Below are 15,475 nucleotides of genomic sequence, written 5' to 3'. Positions count from 1 at the left end.
TCTCTTCCTCCTCCAAGGCCCAACTGCCCCCTTAAATCCAATCAAGCTGCACCAAATTATGCACTCATAGATATCAGTCCCCTAAATATACCATTTTTTTTTTATCTGCACCAAAATTTGATTGGTTCTTCTCAAGTTTCATGCTGTTCGCTGTTTTTGAGTTGTTGTTTAAGGAATACACAACAATAACTTCCTGTTCATACCTCAAAACTGAAGTCTTTACTTGTGGGACTTTCCATTGTTACATTTTGGGCTACTTCCCCTGAAATCCCCTTATCTTATTTGCCACTCTGAAACCAGTACTAACCAGTGGCATTATAGTGCAACTTCCTTATTGTTGTGCATAGAAGAAGTGATTTCCAGGAAAAGAAGACAACACTTTTATCTGGTTGAAACCAAAATCCGTCAAAGACGTGGTGTCGGAGTGGTTCACAGATTTGCGTACTCGCTGACGCCCAAGCTGGCATTTTTGGCAATATCTCCCCTCTCCCCTTTCCTTCCTACAACCTTGTCTGTCTGTCTCCTCTCCTGCTCTTTGTCCTCCTTGTATTACCGTGCGTCATTTTCTCAGCTCTCTGTCATCTTCTTCTTTCTTTTCCTCCAGCTCTATCCTTCATCTCCGTCTCACGCGTTTCACTCTCTCCTCCATTATTCATACCTGCCGCCTCGGGCTTGTCCACGGGAGACAATAGGCTCGTTGTGGCGGCGGGTCGTGGGTGTGCGTCGGACCACACAGGACTAAGAATATGTGTGCATCCCTCCTTTTCTTTTCGAGCTGCCTTTTGCCTATATAATCATCGCTTAAAATCACCAGGGTCTGACAGCTTGTCACCTCGCAGCTTAGATAGAGGAAATACCTCAGCGACTGGCATATCCCTTGAGGTGTGCATACATGTCTATAAGTCTGTGCATCTGAGGAGGGAAATAATAGGGGCATTAGGTACCTGTCTCATCACGGCACTTGAGTGGAGACAGGGTGTAGCATGACACACACACACACACACACACACACACACACACACACACACACACACACACACACACACACACAGGCTCTATTGTGTATTGTTTTCACACACATGGGTGGATGGGTGTCTCGGTGATGGATGGAGCACTTTTGGCAGCGAACGCAGACGTACATGACGGGGCAGCACATTTTGCACAGAACTGGTGAAATGAGCATGAAAATCCAAAAATAACAACTATTTCTGCACGTCAGAAATAGCCTTTTGTCGCCATTTTTTCTTTTTACATGAAAGGGGTTGGCTAAGCGTTAATGCATGTGGCAACGAGGTTTGTTATTGTTAGGGAATGCACGAGGCAACAGGTAGTCAAGGCCCTCTATACATTAGCTGCATTATTTTAGCTGTGCTCCCTGCAAGGTGGGGTGCAGAGTAAAGTGCTGAAGCAAAATAGGTTTAAATCACCAGTATCACCAGCAAATACAACAGCCTTTGTTAATACCAATAAGGTTGAGGTGGACCCAATCCGACCCGACTCATGCTGCTCTCTCCCACTTTTATACTCAGTGTCCTTATTCACAAAATATATCTAAAACAATAAAGAAATGAAGTCTTCGAGGTCATCAGACGTATCCAACTTAGGGTTTATTACTTTTATTGAACTATTTCCATGGTCGAGAATGAACTCCATCTGCTGATAATGAGTACGTGTTCCCCGACTTCCAAGAAACGAAGTGGAAGGTTGGGAGATGCACCAGGAAAATAACCAGTTCGATTTTGACCTGGATCTTTATCTCTCTTTTTTGCGGTTTAAACAATTTCCCAGGGATTTACTCATGGATCAGGATGAAAAAAAGGTTTTCTCCATTGTCCAGTTTGTAAACAGGATTACGTGAAAAAGTACAGATTACCATTAAATTGAAAGGACGCTTTATGAGTCAGGGAACAACCCATACAACTTTTGTTAGGATCCAGATAATTTAACATTGTGAAACTTTCCTCGATTTCTCAGAGAATGATTCATTGATTGGACATGTTTAAGGACTGGTATTTCTGAGTGTGTGCAATGAGGTGAAGGTTCAAATCAAAATCTGTCCTTGCGAGGACAGTTGGGCCTCGGTGGACGTCTGTGCTCTACCGAGTGCTGTACTAGTTTGTAACGTCACCATTTTTTGAGAATATTATTCCAGCGTCTGCCTCTCTGTCCTTGTTTCTCCAGCCTGCAATGCTTTCATAGTGGTGGCGTACGTTTCTCCCAACTTCTCAAGTGTGGACCACGTTCTCTGGCATTTTAATGATTGCACTTTGCCCGTTTATTTGACGTTTTATGAAACCGCTGAGATTAGAACAAATAAAGAGTGACGCGCGCCTCAGTCTTCATGCACAGGACTTAAGGCTGCAGATGTCTTAAACCACTCCAACAGTTAACTAAATCTGGCTCACCTGGATGTGGAGCCGCGCCAGAATCATGATGAATGACTTGCATAACATAACATCCATGGGCCTGTGGACCGACGCTGGCACTGGTTTTGCTAGCTCAGCCAGAATTGGCTCGGGTTGCCAAATCTGACAGATCTATGACCAAAAGCTGGATCATATTTGGTCTCTCTGTGTGCACATCTCTGCAGTTATCATTTGAATTTATCATACAGTAAAGCTGGCACCCAGCCCTTACAATAGTACAAGGGCAGTGTTGGATGTCCTCATTTACAAATGAGGCAGCATAGTTTGACTAAGGAATGAAAGGTTGAACATACATTTATGGTGAGTAAGTTTGTGCGTGTGGATGTGTGTTGGCGCTGAAGGCCGTGCGACCATAAATCATACGATACATCGCAATGCGTTAAAGCTGAAAAAACAATGGTTCATCATGCACCTATACTCAGGCACGACTTTAAAAAGGGGGTTCACTGTAAAAAAAAAAAGACCTTAAGCGCAGCCGACTTCCTGAGTTGAGATTAGACCAAATTAGAACCATGCCGTTAGTCTAAAGAAAACCAGTATTATTGTTTAAACTTGTAAAAATATCTTTTAAAGATGGGGTGAATTCCATTTCTGAGAATGCGGCCCTCGAAGGAAGCACTTTAAACTTGAACATAACATGCAATTAACCTGCCAGCGCAGCAGTGGCTTTCAGGGGAGCAGGAGTTTCTCCTTATATAGGCATAACGGCGACCTGCAACTGTTACAGGCTTTAAGACTATATTACCCTCACCTCAGGACATCCACAGTTCATAAATCAGTGTCGATGTGGTAAACCTGGGGCTGGGGTTTAAGTGCTCCACAGCAGAGGAGATAAATGTACAGTTTCTGCTACTTTTGGACAGAAAATATTATATTTCGTCTACATTTATAATGCGTAAGCCTCTTTATGATGAGGTTATGTAACAGTTTTATTTGCTTTTTAAGCTGTGACAGTCTTAGATAGTCATTAGTAATTTCAAATAATATTTTCACTCGCTGAATGAGCTTTCTGTGTTTTCCACGTTGATTGCTCACAAAAGGGGAATTCCCCACAGTCATAGCCGCACTTGAAGGCAGCATCATTACCGTAAATCCTATCGGAAAATCCTACAAACCATACTTCCCACGTCCATGGCTACCACTGAAAGCGAAATTCATTCATGACTGAGCCGAGGCTCCATTTCCCCTTCGCACAATTTAACTTTCATTGTGTGTCTTTCTCCGTGTTTGGTTTTGTTTTCATTTTTAGAACTCTGGCGTGAATCCTGTCCTCATTAGCCAACTGTTGAAAGCCGCAAGTTTCACTTTTACAGCTTTAAAATTGGCATTTGGTGAAGGGAAATTTGTAATATGTTAAGACTCATAAAACTCTGTACTTTCTGACGGTTTGGGTTGACAGACAATAACGATACATGGCCTGTCCATCCAGTTGCAGCATGAGTCAATCACTGTCTCTTAGGGCATATAAGAAAAAGCGTGCATTTCTGTCTAGTTTAAGGTACATAGGAGGCAAACAGAACTCTGACATAGATGTTTGACAATAGATTTACTGGAATCTGAGTGTAAATCTGTGCAAAACCAAATCTGAAATCTAGTTTACGCCTCCTAATCCAGACTCACCTCAGCACCACATGGACCACTTGCCTCATCCTCTTTCCTTCATGTCGCATTCTACGCATGTTTGTTTTCATCTGGATCAGGATGTACCCTGGTTTTTAATGCCACAACTCTGCAGCATGGACAGCAAGAACATATTTTACTACCATCAACAGCCACTTTTCCACACAAAAGTAAACTGGATTGAACCGAATTTAAGTTTTCAGCAAAAGGAAACACCCAGCTTTCAACTGGACACTTACATTTCCCTCAGGATCAGTCATATTTATCCATTTATCTATCATTTAAGAAAACCAGTAAGATTTTGAATGTGCCTTTTTGCCTGTAGACCTGGAAAGACAGAGAGTCAGTGTCCATCTCTGTCTTGGTTTTGCTGAAAGAGTTCAGTATGAGGCGGATACAAAAAGGGATTCAATTGTTGTTTCCATTTTGCAAACGATGGTTGGATCCGATTGTGTGTGTAGATGGCAGGATTTTAAATGTACATTGTGTAGTTTTTTCTCTTGTAGTGCTCCTACTTGCACACGAACACAGAAACATGCAGATCCCAGTTTCATCACTTATTGGCTGATGAGCAGTAATTAGTAGTTGTTTTGTTACTGTTCAATTAAAGCTCGGGTGTGTGCTTCCGTATGTTGTAAGACATTGTTCGTACATCCATATCTCTCTTCCCATGAGAAAACAAATGAGCCCTTCCATCCGTCCAACATCTACGGTGCTCCACCTCCTCTTTTCTGTCCCGACTTCTCCTCTTTATCATCTATTCCTTCTTGAGCCTATCTTCTTCCTCTTTTTGTTTGGCTCCGCTCGGCCTTAAGTGAAAGCTGCATATGTGCTCATGGAAGTCATCCATGCACGTGTGTGTGTGGGTGGTTGTGCACGGCTCCTCATATAGATAAGGGATCTTAAACTAACAGAGGAGCCTGAGAGCAGGTGAAGCTATCATGCTGGAGATGAACAGATTACCTGTATTTACATAGATGCATGCATGAACGCATAGATGCACAAAAACAGGTAAAATGAGTAAGAACTTGCCTTTTTAAATATCTCACCCAAACCCAGAAGCACCATACAATTACTGCTCTTATTCTGCCAGAGAAAAACATATACGGTAAAAGAAAAGTCTCAGTGATTATTCCGGGTTTCCCCTTCGAATATACGACTTACGCACACGGCCTAAGCATTTTTCCACTGCACCTAAGCTGAATAAACGGAAAACAACTATGTTAAGTGCTCTCTGCAGCTTTAGAGACTCAGGGTACCATATTGGCCTGAATATAAAATGAGATTTTCTTCTGGAGATGACGTTTAAAAAAAGCATTTGGTCGTCTTAAATTTCAGAGCAGGACAATTATGTGTTCATTCATTACTTCAGATATTCTTCTTGAATGGAGTGCAGCCAGTGAAGTGCGTAGTTGGCCCTGTGTAACCTGCACGAGGCTCTGGAGGCTGGTGTGATGTGTTCACGCCAGGAAACCGGGTCCGTGAAGCGTCTGTCGACATCTTTTCCGCGAAGATGAAGCGGGAAGAGAATGGGCCAAATGTGACGCTGTTCGCCGATGATGAGCTTAAACACATAGAGTGAAAAACGCTGTCAGAGACATGACTGTGAGGCCTTGTTCAGCCCAGGTTATTCTGTATGGGGGCTCAGTGAGATCACGCACGATGATGTGACGGACCACTTCAGGACCTAACGCTCACGTCATCAGTGAGCACATTTGTTTTTCTTCCTCTTATAATCTTCAAGGTGGGACTCTTCCTCCATTCATCATAGTTACATATTCACAGGTGCTGTGAGGGTGAAGCTCCGAAGATGGACAAACTGTCCCTGAGACAAAGAACGACCTGTATTCATTCATATCCCTGTTATCTGGTGATCTCCATGCATGAGATGTGGATTAGAGATGGGAGACGAAGAGAAGTGCGACACGGTGCCTGGTTTGAATCCTGGTTTGGCCTTTCTGTGTGGAGTTTTCTTTCCAGCTTCCTCACCACAGGGGTCCGGTCAATTGGAGACACGGAATTGATTGTACGTTTTCTCCCTGGTCTGGTATGCAAAAGGTCTGTCTGCTGAGGTGAGGAGGCTGTCAGGTGTTCCAGTGTCAGACGTGCATTGTGTCTCAGCAGGAGACTCGGCTGAACGAAGCCTGGGGCTGTGCTGAGTAAGATGGAAACACACACACTGACGGTGCAGCTGATGCTATACCTGCTTGACTGTGTGTGATGAAAGCTAGTTCTCTCGGGGTGTGTGTGTGTTCGCGTGTGGCTGCTTTAAGCGTTGACATATCAGCGGGATGATTACAACGCAGTTACCGTCAAACCAATCTCCTGTCTGTGTGTGTTTGCGCTCGTGTCTGATTTCTTCACTTTGCTCGCCGCAGCTTGACACTTGAGGGGGGGGGGGGGCGAGCAAACACCACACTGAGCTGTAATGACTACTGTCTTGTTTCCCTACCAACCCTGTTGTGTTTTGGTCGCTGTCGCGGTTTTCTACAACCCATTCATTAAACGTCTTTCCAGGAGCAGGGGGCCTGATAACAATATCCCATTGTCCAGCCATGTAGCATGAGGAGGACGGGCAAACAGAGACAACCCGAGCTGAGAGTGTTAATAATGGACTTAAAGCACAATGGTGGTATTATCGCCCCCAGGACTTTGTAAATGTCTCGGGATTCTTTGTTACCTCAACGTGGGGAAAACGCCAGCAACCTAATATCACCGTGTTTAGCTCCCTTTTTTTTTTCTGCAGTGTTACAGGTCAAGTTGTCAAACAACGGGAGATTTCAGGCATGATGTAGTAAAAGAGAAGGTTTACATTTTTAAATAACATATTGTATTTCTTTAAGCAGGGACCTGCAAGATCACGCACATTGAAAATGATGCTTAAATCAAACTTTAATAACATTATAAGCCCTTTTTTTTACTGCTCCCAGTGTTTCTCTCTGCAGTTTTTGTTATGACTTAAGAAGCAGAGTGTTTCTTGGGTCACAAAACTCCCTCATTTCAGCAGCAGCACAGCTTTATGTAACAAGTCTATACTGTACATGCAGTGTGTTCTTGAGCTGCAATAACGGCCTCTTTAAGGCTCATGAGCCCGAGGCCTTGTCGAGGCAGACTACATCAAAAGGAGGGCTTTGAAGTCGTCCGCCATATGGGATGCTGAGATAAATTTCAGCGCAACGGCTGCACCGCGAACTGTCAGATCAGCTCAGTCGGCACTTCATTCTCCATCGGCCCTTCGCGTGTTCGATACATAGCATCGTGTAGGCTTTGTAGTGGCCAAACTCAGACCGCAGTTTCATTCCTGCGCAGATCGCCCAGACCGTCTTGTTGCTGTCAGCACTCGGATGGTTGTCATCAACGGTTGACATTTACTTTTGTGCGGTTTTCTTCTTTCAGTTAAAACAGAAGAAAACATTCTTCAACCTTTTGGTGCAGAACAAAGCTAAACAAACATCCAAAACTGTTATTTAAGTGTAATTAAAAACTGCCCAACTATGAATTATCTGGGCAGAAATATGATAGAAGAGTTATTTAATATGATATAACGAAATTATCAATAAATACATTAATATTCTCTTTAAGGTGAACTAACAATTTGTTCCTGATAGCGTTGGCCTGAGAAGGTTTAATATCCTTAAGTTAAAACAAAGACAAGAAGGCTGTTAATGGCAGAAACCCATCACATTGTGATTTGTCTGTAATTTTAAGGTCATTTCCCCCAAAAAATACTATTTTATTAAATTTTTACATTGATTATTCAAAGATGTCCGTATGTACTTTGGATTGAAGTGCAAACATATGTTATTGTCCCGCAACAGCAACGAACAATGGAGTTGTGGAGGAGCTGCTCACAGCTGGAAAACATTTCTGGGTAACATCAACTCTACGAGCATCTCTGTTGCGAGTTACGTAATTTATTGCACTTTTGGAAAAATATTTTGCTTTTCCCGGAATTTGAAAATTTTAAGCTTAGAAGTCAAGCTGAGGAGAGTTTGTCTGCCACCCAACATTATTTCCCATCAGTAGGAAAGTTTATGTTCACTCGCTGCCAAAGCAGTAATAAAAAAAAAATGGGCATATTTTATAGTGAAAGCTGCAATAACTTATTTTTGTCAACTTTGTGGCTGCAAACACAACATTGACATACTGTCAACTTTTATGGCAAACTTAACTAACTATTGGTTAGCAGATGTTTATATTAGATGCTTTTTTATAATATCTGCATCAGTACCCCAAAATCTTTTTTAGCAGTGCTAGGGGGGAACTGAAGAGTCGTGGGTTAACTTTCTGTGGGTGCGTCAATACAAGCGACGCATCACGTCACTGTAACAACTTCATATCTGCATTAATTGACCTGAGCCAGTAACACTCCATTAAAAACAAGCTGAGGAGTCAATCCATGTGAGCCTCCCACCAAACCACAAAATACTGCATAAAACAGACTTAATAAGAAGCATATGAAGGAGCGATTATAAAGCTATGACTCGCTCCTCATTCATATGTACGCCACATCATAATCAAATCCCTGCAGCAAGTAACAATGCCCGTTTCCAAATTCAACACTTGCTTACAAAGCACATGTTAACACCGGCGCCAGAGCGCTGAGGGCCAGCAGGCGTTACCAGCTCCAGACACACACACACACACAAACACACACTCGTTTCTCCAGACCATAAAATGATATTCATGAGCAGAAATGATTGTTTTGTAAGATTTACGAGCTGTTAAGTAACACGTCCTCGCCTGTTTGTTACCCCCTGCACCCCCAACCTGAATATGTACACAGTGTGTATGCACATCTGCATTTATTCAACAACGCTCACCCGACATTCCCCATCCCTCATGTGTTTTATTGTGTTTTCATTCTGATCTTGAGGGGCTAATATATATGAAATTAAATGCCTACAGTTAATCTGTGGGTCAGCACATTTAAAAACTGCTGCTGATGCGAAATTTATTCGGGTGCCATGTTTTTTTTGTGTGGTCACTCTTTGTCACAAATGCATGGGGCTACCGGTGCAGCGGATCCTGCAGCAGCACAGAGAAGTCCTTCTCAGCCAGGAAATGATTTAAAGCCATGAAAAACGTCCGTGGAGGAGGAGGAGGAGGAGGAGATGGGGGAGGAGGAGGAGGAGATGGGATTGATATCTCACTCAACGTCTGATTCAGAGCACTCAGGGGTGTTTGATATTACAGGTGGACTGGGACACCCGGAGGAGTCGTATGTCCGTTGCTGACCCTGCAGGGCTGCCAAAGGTGGTGACAGTGAAATCTGCTGTGTGTGTGTGAGTGTGTGTCAGACTGAGCATACTGTATGAGTATAAAGTCCAGAGAGAGACTTTTGCAGAGGAAAACATAAACCAGGCATTGGAAATGCTTATCCAGCTGCATAAGAGCATCCTTTTCACTCTATGATTTTCTATGTGTGTGCTTGCACTACTTGAATACTCTGAATCGATATTGTCACTTTGTAATGATTGTTGCTTTACTTGCTCAATTTCCTGCTGAAAAATGCACAGGGTCTTTTTTACCTTATCTGTGAGTGAGAGGGGTGATCTTCATTGTGTGCAAATTTTTTTTGTTGTAATTATGTATTTGAATATTGAAATAAAGGGGAGAGTAAAAGGCTTAGACACATGAAAGTTGATTAAAATTAACTTTATTATTGCTGCCACACAATTGAGCTAAATGCTTTATCATGCAATAACTTCTTTTGGCTACAGCAAAAACAAGCTGTTCAGTCTCTGAAGGCTCCTGTTTCAGCTCTGTTTTGGTCTCCACCATCAACCGATAAATCTGATACTTCAACTTCTATGTTCTTCATTACGTTTAATAGCTAATTGCTCTCAGTCCACTGTTTTTAATCCGGGATATGTGGGGAACATGCACAAAGCTTTTTGAGCTTTTTGAGCTGATCAAGCTGACGGCATCTTAAAAAGACAATAGTGAGAGCCATGGGAGTGAATTAAAACAGAAAGGACTCGCGGCCAGAAAACCAGAACAATGAGCTGAAACACATTTAATGGCACTGCAGATCTGAGAGGAACCACAGAGTCTGGTGATGATTCGCTGTAGGTTCCTAACCGAGATCAACCCCTTTCCAGTTACACATGGTCATCTAATCCTTTTTTCATAATAAAAGATTGATTAAAGCAGCTTTAAGAGTGCAGATCACCCCGAAGTTACAATTAAACATCCAAGAACAATGCTTCTATTCAGAAAACTACATAAACAAACCACTAAAAAATGTCTACATGCAAAAAAAACACATCTTTTGTTGTTACTCTGCCTCAGGTCTGCACCACAACAACAATACACTCCCTTTTACTAGGATGTGGAGAAAAATACTCCTGAAATTGTATTGAATTATAGACTGTATATAAAGATGGACAACACATTTCCACTGCGTCCCACTGTCCAGAAATAACACTTTAATATCTAGACAAAAGTCAGTGCAGTAGCAGTCGAGGGAATGGAGCCACAGCAGTGACATCCCGCTGTCAATGTAAACTTTAAATTATGACGGTTCAAATCGTTTTTTTAAATTTTAAAATAATTCATTGAAACCAAACACACCAGAAAAAAAATTCACATTTTATTTAGAGGTCATCAAAAAGATCTGAAATATTGTTTTTGTCTTCGGAAATGACAGTAAATACCACAAATTTGAATTTTCCATGCAGACTTTGTCCACTACCTACCTTCAGTACTCTGTGTCCATAGAGACACGAGGTGTTAGAGACTCTATTAAAAAGTGGTGCTTCTCTGCCTCTGTGTTACATAAGGCTAAAGCTGCCCATCTCCACCCATCAATGACCTGGCAAGTTCCGTAACAGCAGTGTGTGCGTGCGTGCGTACGTGCATGGAGACAGGGGAGAGAGAGAGAGCGCAGAGAGAAAAGCGAGCGAGTGAAACAGTATATTAACCGACAGAGACAGAAGCACACAGTGTTCAGTATTGACCTGCATGTGTGCTTCGGTGATTTCTGCAGCTTGATGTTTGTACCTCTTGGCCTCGGTATCTCCATGTGAACCCACTGCACACACTGGGGCCGGGTCAGCCTCTGGCACGGAAACAAAAGGGATCTAATGGCATTTGCAAATGGCGAGAGTGATCATCTGCAGAGAGATGTTCAGTGTATATGCAGCTCACCTGCTGAGTGGCCGGTTTCCCCCCCCGGAAAAGTCCTCTGATGTTTTTATATTTACAGCTGCAGCAGTAGTCTGTGTGTCTGGATAAAAAACAACAACTGGATACAAGATTTGAGCTCAATGTGGAAACTACAGTGTAAACTAAACATGTCCTGTCTCGCGCTGTAAGGCTCCGCTGACTTTTTCCAAATGTTCCCTTATCTAACCTTAAGCAAAGGCCATGATGCTGTCCTCAGAGTAGATTCAGTTATAGCATTTTCCCAAAAACATTTCCTGTTATTGATAAAAACATGATTTGGTCCAACTGTTCCCTTAAATTAAACCAAGATGCATCACATTCCACACACTCGTAGATATCAGTCTAACAAAATGTTTTTTATCAAGATCTATGAATTATTCAATGAGAAATTCACTGGGAAATATTAAAGAGAGTAAAACAACATTATCATCATCTGCCCCATCGATTGAATCTGCTCCAGAAGTTAATGGGTTCTTCGTTGGCTTGTACTCCACAAACAGAAAAACAAAATTTAAAACACAACCTCCTTGGCTGAGGTAAGTTCAACCACAGCTGTGCTGCTGAAAAACAGGATGTTTGACATTTAAACATTAAAGTGCTGGTGATGGTTATCGTTAGCTAAAGCCCAACTAATGTACCAGCCGATCACAGGTTTATCTGAACTGGTTTATCTGATGTCTGATTCATTAACAGATCTTCCTAGCTCATTATCTCCCCCAAGGAGGTTATGTTTTTACCCCTGTACATTAGAAGTATGCAGAAAATACTGAACTGATTTCGACTGAACATGACCCAAGGATGGGAAGTGGGCTAAGAAAGAACCCTGACAGGGACAGATCCAATAAAAAAAGAGCAAAACCTATCATCTCTACTACTTATAGACCAATCTATCATTAGATTATTGACCTGTATATTCCCTAAAACCAGTGTCAGCTCAAAAATCGATCCTTGGTGAGGTTGAGTTGCCTGAAAACACCTTTAGCGACGGCTTTATGGTCTATAAATACGTGGACCCTTTTTTGTGTTTCTGTGTCGTCACTGCACTCTGCGGAATATCATAATTTCCAGCAGACAGGGTTGGATAATGGATGGGCCGATCGATGGACCAATGCACCGGGAACATTCTGTGCCGTTCCAAATAAGAGGAAGGGGAGACACATTCGATAAAACAGGATTCATGGGTGGAATTAAAAACAGGATGCACCGGTACATTCAAAGTCTGGCAGGTTCCCTGTGTCTGGAGCTGATGTAGTGGTATAAATATAGACCTGCTATAGGGATAAGTAAATAAAAAGCCTATGTGAATGGTGCTTATCGAATTACCCTTGTAGCAAATGGACCAATCCAACAGCAGCGGTTTCTCTCTTGTTTGCCAGATGGAGCAGGAATCAAACTTTTACTGCGCAGAACTGATTCTATTTGCAGCTACATCAGCAACAAAGTCCTATGAAAGTCAGGGTACGATAACGCTGACACTTCAAAAATCGAATCAAATGTGACATGACAGGCATTGCTCAGAAAATGATTCCAGGCGTGAATAGGGGACTGATATCTTTGAGTGTGAAAATCCAGATCTTTTGAATGATTTTTCATACGGAAACTGTGTGGCCTTGACGGAGGTATTGGTCATTCTAGTTGCAAAGAAATTATGCTCTCAGTCAAACATTCAGGCGCCATATTTCTGCACAAATACACTTACATCTTAGTTGGTTTGAGACTCTGAGGTTTCCCTAATAAAAAGGATGATAAACCGACTTATGCTCCCAAAGATATAAAACACAGGGGCTGAATAACGACTGGAAATAACGCGCAGTCAATTTTTCTGTCTTCATTCCTTCTTAAATCTTTTCGACCGAACGCAACACATTCACGACTGAGGACAAGTGGCAGCGAGACAAACTGAGTCATCCACTGGAAACGGCTTCACGCTGTAAGAGGAGGAGAGCCCCATCAATCACGGGATTAGATGTCGAGAGTTCTGACGTTTCCCTCTATTCTGAGATAAAAATCGGTCCTGGTGCAGAGCGGGTGGATTTTACAGCACATGTCGCCGCTCTTGACTCGCTCAGCGCCACCTTGGCCCGTCTGCTTTGACCTACATGCCATGTCGTCTTCCGTGTGCGTGTAAACACAGCTCGCAGAACAAACCTGGTTCGGGGTTCGGACGGTCAGACGCTGGAGCCTCTTTCTGTTTATGTTTGCATTGGAGCGCCAAATTGTGTTTGTGTCTGAACGCTAGTGATTTGAAATTATGTGTGTGTGTTTGAGCGTACGTGGGGCCGAGCACATGCATGATGTGTGCCTTGGCAGATGTGGGCTGATTCAGTTTCAAGGTGTGTGTGTTCTCTGTTTTCTCTAGTGCATGAGGAATTCTCTCTGAAAAGTCCCTGACCTGATAAAAAGGGGTGAACCGTCATCCAACAGCCAAGGTCACGGTCAGTGGAGAAAAACCACACAGTCGGTAATAGGAGACGTCGATAGCAGACAGAAACTCTGAGGAACCTCAACAATAATGATCGGTTGAAGGTGCCTGTTTATGTATAGAAAGAAGGGAAAACACTGCTGCTCTGTAATTTGTCATTTTACAGTTACAATTAAATAACAATTGCCGTGTAATTTTTCATCTATGCGATATCTGGCTGGTCCCAAATCTTTATTAGCTGTCTGTTGCCACAAGAGTCTGCTTCTGCTGAAAGCCAGCAGGCATAATGGAAGAACAAATTTGATTCAGACGTTCAGTTCACATCGAAGGTCAAAGGTCAAGAGAGATATCTCTGATTTGAAGACCTTTAAAATTTAGTTCACTTGGCTCCATGAATGATCTGATTAGGATTTGGAGGTTAAAGGTCAAAAGTCAAGGTCATCTCAACCTTACAAATCCTTTTTGGCCTCTTTTAACATGATATGCCAACTCTGCCTGAAGGGAACCTCTTCAAAGTTTTACCTTTTGTCACTTGGACTCAAAGATCAACTGATTAGATTTCAGTGGTCAAAGGTCAAAGGTGACGGTGACCTTATAGAAGCCTGGGACAAAATATGCAGACTCAAACTGCACTGGAGGCATACAGCTGCAGAGAGGTCATTCTATGAAAATATAACTTGTGAAATTAAACTATTGAACATGATCTAATTCATTAACAGATTTTGGAAAAAACAAAGTGTTTATTGGTTGGACTCTTGTATTTCTTACTTTATATCATCTATACAGTCTCTAAAAGTACTTTGCTGACAACTATTTAAGACTCAAACCGGCTGAATTCTATGAAAACGTGTGTATGTGACTGACGGTGTTTCTCTCAGCTGAAGATTGTAAACTGTTCGCCTGCTGTTCTCAACTGGCCGTCGAGTCTGCCTCTATCTCTCCCTCCTCTCTTTTTTTTCTTCTCTTTTCTTTTCAGCCTTCCACAAGTCCAGTGCACCAGAAAGTCTACACTGCATAGCAGATATGATTATGTACCTTGGCAGGAACAGTGCACATACCTCATTGTGTTTATGAGTGTATGTGCATGCGTGCATCAAAGTGTGTCCCTTGCTGGAGGAGAGAACCAAACTATGGAACACTTGACAGGAGATATACACCTTTTCCAGAGAAAAAGGAAACAAAGGTCGTCTCCAAATGATACACGGCTCGTGTAAGACGCCTGTGAGAGTACTTTGGTCTCGCTCTCGATTCCTCTCTCCAGGTAAACTCAGCTGCGAACCCATGAGCTCCACTGGAGCAGTTTCTTTAATTTTTTACGGCCCTTTTAACGTGACAATAATCTCTCACAGCCAGGCTGTCTGCTATCTCCAAGCATGTGCTGACTCGATTTGAACCCAGCTTTTTCTCGCAGCTCTCCTCGTGCCAGATAGGCAGAACTCTCCCTTCTCTCTTTTTCCCTTCTTTATTCCTCACCGTGCCCCTTTAACTCTCTCCGACCCCTCCTTCCTAGTATAGCTCCTTCCCTCCCCCCTTCCCTCTCCATCCAGGTAGGTCTTTGGTGCCAGACGGAGGAGCACAATGTTCCTTTGTTATTTCCAGGGCTTAAGTCTAGATAACAACTGCAGCCACTCAGGCTCACCAACACATCAGCAGCCTCATATCTGAGGCTTTACATTTCCATAATTGGGGTTTGAGAGTCAAGTCCTCACAAAGAGAAGGGATTTCCGGGTATCTAAGCTGAGCCCTGCCTTTTGACATTGGACAATAAAGACTTTTATGGACACTCTCACTTCTCTTACATTAAAAACCAGCTTTAAAACTTGCTGCCGTGGGAGCA

Source organism: Pleuronectes platessa, chromosome 24, assembly GCF_947347685.1.
Source record: "Pleuronectes platessa chromosome 24, fPlePla1.1, whole genome shotgun sequence".
Classification (NCBI taxonomy): Eukaryota; Metazoa; Chordata; class Actinopteri; order Pleuronectiformes; family Pleuronectidae; genus Pleuronectes; species Pleuronectes platessa.
The sequence above is the reverse complement of the archived record's forward strand: the minus strand, read 5'-3'. Positions refer to the sequence as shown.